Source organism: Elephantulus edwardii, unplaced genomic scaffold (genome assembly GCF_000299155.1).
Source record: "Elephantulus edwardii isolate Elephantulus edwardi_28Jun2011 unplaced genomic scaffold, EleEdw1.0 scaffold00057, whole genome shotgun sequence".
Lineage (NCBI taxonomy): Eukaryota > Metazoa > Chordata > Mammalia > Macroscelidea > Macroscelididae > Elephantulus > Elephantulus edwardii.
Genome location: NW_006399807.1, coordinates 8,122,503 through 8,129,156, shown reverse-complemented (window position 1 = coordinate 8,129,156; position 6,654 = coordinate 8,122,503). Strand labels below are relative to the sequence as shown.

The 6,654-nt window shown below is 38.5% G+C and overlaps 2 pseudogenes; both read left to right on the top strand.

Moving 5' to 3' along the window:
• LOC102850985 overlaps positions 1–1,847 on the top strand; it is a 15,215-nt pseudogene extending 13,368 nt beyond the window's left edge.
• A 3,926-nt stretch (positions 1,848–5,773) lies between these two features.
• LOC102851531 overlaps positions 5,774–6,654 on the top strand; it is a 4,668-nt pseudogene continuing 3,787 nt past the window's right edge.

Below are 6,654 nucleotides of genomic sequence, written 5' to 3'. Positions count from 1 at the left end.
CTTTGTCATCCCGTGCTGCCTTTTGAAATCTTCTATTCATCTCTTTAGTATCTTGAATTCTTCCTTGTGCTTTGGCTTCTCTGTGCTCCAGTGCAATTTTCAAAGGGTGCTTAAGGTCCCCCTTGCTGCCTTTCCACCCAAAGATGAAGAGTTAGACCAACTTAAGCAAGCCAGATCTCTGTTAGAAAATTCCGATGAAGTGGTGTTGTGTGTGAAGACTGAAATAAAGACAGTTTACAGAGGGATTTTAACTCCAAAAATGGAAACCACATCTTCCAGGGCAGAATCTCCTCTCTACAAAACATCCTTAGATGCTCATCCTGAAAATAATATAACTCCAACACAAGAGCGCTTCAGATACAGTGAGTCTCAGTGTTGATACAGAAAGCAGTCAGGATGGTGACAGTGATGAAGATAACATTCCAGGCTTAGAAGATTTACCAGAATTGTCACCATATGAAAGAAAGAGATTAAAGAACAAAGCAGAAAAGGCAAAGTTTTTTGCATCTCTTCAGTTGTCTGAGTCAGGTGCAAGACTTGGGGAAATAATAAATAAGAGACAACTTTCTGAAGCCAAGAGGAAGAAGCCTAAGAAGAGAGAAAATGAGACTGGCTGTAGAAGGTCAATGCGATTATTAAGAGTAGATCCTTCAGGAATTCCTTTACCAGAAAGGCCAGCCCAGTCCTCATTAGAAGCAGATGGAAAAAAAAATGAGATCTAGGGAAAAAAAAAAAAGAAGCAGATGAAAATCCTTTTTTACCTCCTGGACCGTTAGAAATGATTCCTGACATTCAAGATACCAATGAAGTGTTTAAAGGATTTCTACAGACATGGGCAGAAATGAGCAAGACAAGCAGGAACAATACAATGAAGGAATTATCTAGCCTTAAAAACTAACTTAAGTGGTATGGTGATTAGTGAAGATACCGTTTGTAAAGTTACCAGTGGCTTGGTATTCTCTATAGCTCTCCATCCATCAGAAACTAGAACTTTGGTGGCAGCTGGAGCCAAACGTGGAGAAATTGGATTTTGGGATTTGACCCAGCATCCTAAAGAAGATGGAATTTATGTTTTTCATCCCCACAGTCTTTACTTTTCACCCACCAATCCAGCCCACATCCTGTCACTGAGCTATGATGGCATGTTACTTTGTGGAGATTTTTCCAGAGCTATTTTTTTTTACGTCCCTTCCTTTGACTTCTTGGCAGAAGATGCCCCCACTTTAGTAGTAGGGCACTGGGATGGAAGTATGTCACTTGTGGATTCATGGACACCTGGAACTTCTCATGAGAAACTTACCAAATGCTCTATGGAAAAAATAAGAACTATTCATGTTCATCCCGTGCATAGACAGTATTTTATTACTGCGGGATTAAGAGATGTTCCTATTTATGATGCAAGAAACCTGAGTCCCAGGGCAAGACAGCCTTTGATTTCTTTGACTCACCACACAAAGAGCATTGCTTCTGCTTATTTTTCACCTGTAACTGGTAACAGAGTGGTAACCACATGTGCTGACTGTAATCTGAGAATCTTTGACAGCAGCTGTGTATTCTCTCAGCTTCTTCTCACCACAATCAGGCATCACACCAATACTGGGTGCTGGCTGACCAGATTCCGAGCTGTGTGGGATCCCAAACAAGAAGATTGTGTCATAGTTGGCAGCATGGCCTATGCCCAGTGAGTGGAGATCTTCCAGGAGACGGGAAAGTGCCTGCACTCTTTCCTTGATGGAGGGTACCTTGCTTCTGTGTGTTCTATTAATGCCATGCACCCAACTTGACATATATTGGCTGGGTGTAATTCAAGTGGGAAGGTACATGTTTTTATGAATGAAAGTTTCTGAATTTTTGGTTTAGAGTCACTGATTTGTTCAAATTAATCAGTGTCTGAGGAACCCAGAAAGAAAAAGTGAAATTCATATGGCTTAGTTTATTTGCTTGTAATATATTACACTTAGCAAATATAAAATTTATAATATTATTCCAGTAAGTGGAATAGACATTTTGTAAGGGAGAAGCCCTGGGGGTTGTTTTCTACAGGTGTGGGAGGGAAAACTTCAGCACTTTTTTAAGTTGAGAACTTCTAAGTTTATAAATGAAAAAAGTTTTGAAATGGTCAGTATTAAATATTTTTGTGACTGAATCAAATAGCTTTGAATCTATAGCAAGATTTAGATTTTTGGTTTATTTTGTATCTTGGAATGAATATTTCCAACTCACATTGGGTGGGGCTTTGCAAGTCTAATTCAGTGATTTTGCAATTTAGTTTTTTAAATATAGAATTCCTTTTGGGTTTTTTCCCTGATATCTAAATAAAATCTTATGTGAAATAAAAAGAAAAAAGAAAAAGGTGACCCGACAGATTGTGGAAATTATTGAACAATATCAGTACTATTACCTGCAAGCCAGATTCTGCTGAAAATTATCCAAAACCGGCTAGAATAGTACATTAGCAGAGAACTTGCAAATGTTCAAGGTGGGTTTAGAAGAGTCCGGCACTAGGGACATCATAACCAACATTGGATGAATCTTGGCTGGAAGCAAGAGTAGCAGAGGAATGTCTATCTTTCATTGACTTGCAAAGGTATTTGACTGTGTGGATTACCACAAATTGTGTCTAACTTTGAGAAAAATGGTAATCCCAGAACACTTGATTGTGCTCATGTAAAAGGAGCAGGGAAACACTGCATGGTTCAGGATGAGGAAAGTTGTGCATCAGGGATGCATTCTATCTCCATATATTTTCAATTGACATGCAGAACAGATCATTTGGAAGGCAGGACTTTATCAAGAGGAATGTGGCATCAGGATTGGATGAAGACTCATCCAGAATCCTCATTAGAGGATCATCAGATGACAGAACCTTGCTTCTGAAATTGAGTAGAACATGAGGTTTTTGCTGCAGAAAGTCAAGGAGTGTAGTCTTCAACATGGTTTGAAGGTTAACATCAAGAAAACAAAGATTCTAACCACTGGGAAAATTGGTAGCTTCATGATAAAGAAGAGATTGAGGTAGTTGATAACTTTAGCTTGCTTGGTTCCACAACCAATTCTCTTGACACCAGCAATTAGGAAATCAACAGAGTAATTTCATTAGGAAAATATACTTTCAGGGACCTCGCCAGAGTACTGTAGAGCAACAATGCCAGTCTGGAGACCAAAGTGTGCTTTACACAGGCCATGGTCTTTATGATTACTTGTTATGCATCAGAGAGCTGGACAATGACTAAGGATGATATAAGAGGAGTCAATTTCTTTGAGCTGGAGAAGAGTATTCAATATACTATGGACTGCCACAAGAACAAATGGGTTGGTCCTGGAAAGGGTGAAACCAGTTTGCTCCTTGGAGGCCAGGATTTTTAAGCTATCTCAAATACCGTGGGTATCTTGTCAGGAGGGCTTTGTAGGAGAATATCAAGCTTGAAAGGGTGGAGGGACAGCACAGTAGAGGAAGACCCAGGTGGGCTGGTTTGACTCAGTGAATGGAGAAGTGGGTTTGCATCTGTTGGAGATGATGAGTTTGACTCAATAGAGCTGTTTACATCACGTCACTTTGAGTCGCAGGCTGCTTGATGGTATATAACAACAACAGCAACAACATCCTAAGGCACAACGCTGTGAGTGATAGGAAACTATCTAAAAGCAAACAAGGAAGGCTTATTAATGTGACTATTATTAAATTAAACACATCAACGTGAGATTGAAGATTTCTACCAACTTTTGCAGTCTGAAATTCCCCAAACATACAATCAAGCTGCATTATTTGGGACGGAAATGCACAAGTTGGAAACAATGAGGACGGAATGGTGGTTAGATAGTACAGTTTTGGTGACAGAAACGAGGTCAGACATAGAATGATTGAATTTTGTATGTTTAATGATTTATCAATTGGAAATCCCTTTTTCAAAAACCACAAAATGCAACTTTACACATGGACCTTATCTGATGGACTGCACAGGAATCAGATTGACTACATGTGTGGAGAGAATAGTTGGAAAAGCTCAATATCAGCAGTCAAAATCAGGCCAGGTGCTGACGATGGAACAACTAATTGCTCATGTGCAAATTCAAATTGAAGCTGATGAATATAAAAACTAGTCCACAAGAACCAAAATACAACTTTGAGTCTGTCTCATCTGAATTTAAAAATCTCCAGAATAGGTTTGAGGCATTTTATATTACCTATAAAAGACCATATGAGTTATGGGAGGACATCAAGGATATTATCCATAAAGAGAGAAAAATATCATTATATAGGTAGAGGAAGAATAAAAGACCAGAGTAGATATCAGAAGATGCTCTGAAAATTGCTGCAGAGCATCAAGAACTTAAAACAAAGGGCACATAAACCAATCAACCAACCAACCAACCAACCAACAAACCCAAACCAAAGGAGACAAATTTAAAAAAGAAAGAAATGAGCAGAAGATTTCAAAGGGCTGCTCGAGAAGACAAAGAAAAGCATTATAAGGGAATGTGCAAACAACTGGAATTGAAAAGTAAAAAGGGAAGAACTCACTGGGAATTTCTAAAGTTGAAAGAATTGAAGAACAAATTCAAGACTTGAGTTGCAATACTGAGAGATGCTCTGGACAAAATCTTGAACAATCTAGGAAGCATGAAAAGAAAAGGAATATACAGAATTAACGTACTAAAAAGAACTGGTTGACAGTGAAAAATTTCAGAAAATACTGCATGCACAAGAGCCAATAGCAGTGAAGGAAGAAGTTTAAGCTTCACTGAAGACATTGACACATAAGTCCTCAGGAATCTATGGAACACCAACTGACTTGTTTCAACCAATAAATGCAGACTTGGATGTTCTAACCAGTCTGTACTAGGAAATGTGGAGGATAGCTGCTTGGCCAACTGCCTGAATGAGACCCATATTTGTTTCAGTTCTCAAGAATGGTGATTCAACAGAGTGCCAAAATTTTTGGAAAATATCATTAATGTCACATTCAAGCTAAATGTTGGTGAAGATTATTTAAAAAAAGTGACAAGAACAGTACATTGAGAGAGAACTACCAGAAATGCAAGCTGGGTTTAGAAGAGGTAGTAGCACCAGGGATATCACTGCTGATGTCAGATGGATACTGGTTGAAAACATAGAATGCCAGAAGAATGCCTGTGTTTAATTGACTGTGCAGACATTTCAATATGTCAATCATAACAAACTATGGCTAACATTGAGAAGAATAGGAATCCCAAAACACTTAATTGTGATCATGCAAAAACTATACCTAGATCAAGAAGCTGTTGTCCGAACAAAGCAAGGGAACACTGTGTAGTTTAAAAGTAGGAAAGTATATCCTTTGTCCTTATTTATTCAATCTGTATGCTGAGCAAATCATTCAAGAAGATGGACTCTGAAGAACATGGCATCAGGATTGGAAGAAGACCCGCCAACAACCTGTGCTGTGAATATGACACAGCCTTGCTAAAGTGAAGAAGACTTGAAATCCTGCAGAGGCTCAAAGACTACACCCTTCAATATGGACTGCATCTCAACATCAAGGAGACAAAAAAACCATTGAATTGATAAGCAAAATCTTAATGGGTAGAGAAAAGGTCAACAATTTCCTCTTACTTGGATCCACAATCAACAACCATACTATCAAGACTTAGAGATCAGGAGATGCATTGCATTGGGAAAATCCACTGACAAGGATCTTTCTAAATTGCTGAGAAGCAATGTCAGTTTGAAGTCCAAGGTGTGACTCATTCAGGCCATGATCTTTTCATTCACTTGCTCAGCATCTGAGAGCTGGACAATAAATAAGGTTGACAAAAGAAGAATTGAAACCTTTGTGCTGTGGTGTTGGAGAAGAGCAATGTATATTCCATGGATGGCCAAGAGAAGAAACAAACATGTCTTGGGGAAAAGTGCAGCCAGAGTGCTCCTCAGGGGCAAGGATGGCAAAACTTTATCTCACATATTTTGGATGTGTGGTTAAGAGAGGCTATTCATTGGAAAGGAATATTATGCTTGGAAAAATACAGAGTCAGCAAAAGAGAAGATTCTTAATGAGATAAATTGACACAGTGATTGGAGCAATGGGCTTAAGTGTGTTAGAGATGATGAAGATGGCACAGGATAAGATAGAGTTTAAGTCTGTTGTTTGTTGAGTTACTATGAGTTGTACTCAACTCTTTGATACCTAACAACAACAATCACCTAAATTAAAGGACAGAAATAAAACACCAGAAATAAACAGACCCATCACAAAAGAAGAAAGTGGGCAGGTCGTAAAAAGACTCACAACAACAACAACAACAACATCCTAGCCATGAAGATGGCTTCATGATGAATCCTACCAAATATTCAGAGATCAACTGCCACCAATTCTACTTAAAATATAGAAGAAGGAATTCTCCCAGAATCATAATCCTGACACCAAAATAGGTGAAAACATTACTACAAAAGAAAACTATAGACAAATGTTCATGAAAATGAATGCAAAAATCCTTAGTAAAATCCTAGCCAATAGAACCCAATAGTGTGTGAAAAAAAACTCACTAAAATACAACTGGAAAACCTCATCTCTAATCTCTGGGCAGCAGAGATTAGTGGATAGGTGTTTGGGTGTGAAGAGGTGAGGAATAGGCAAGGTGCAATGGGAATTTGAAAAGGTGATAAATGTCATTGAT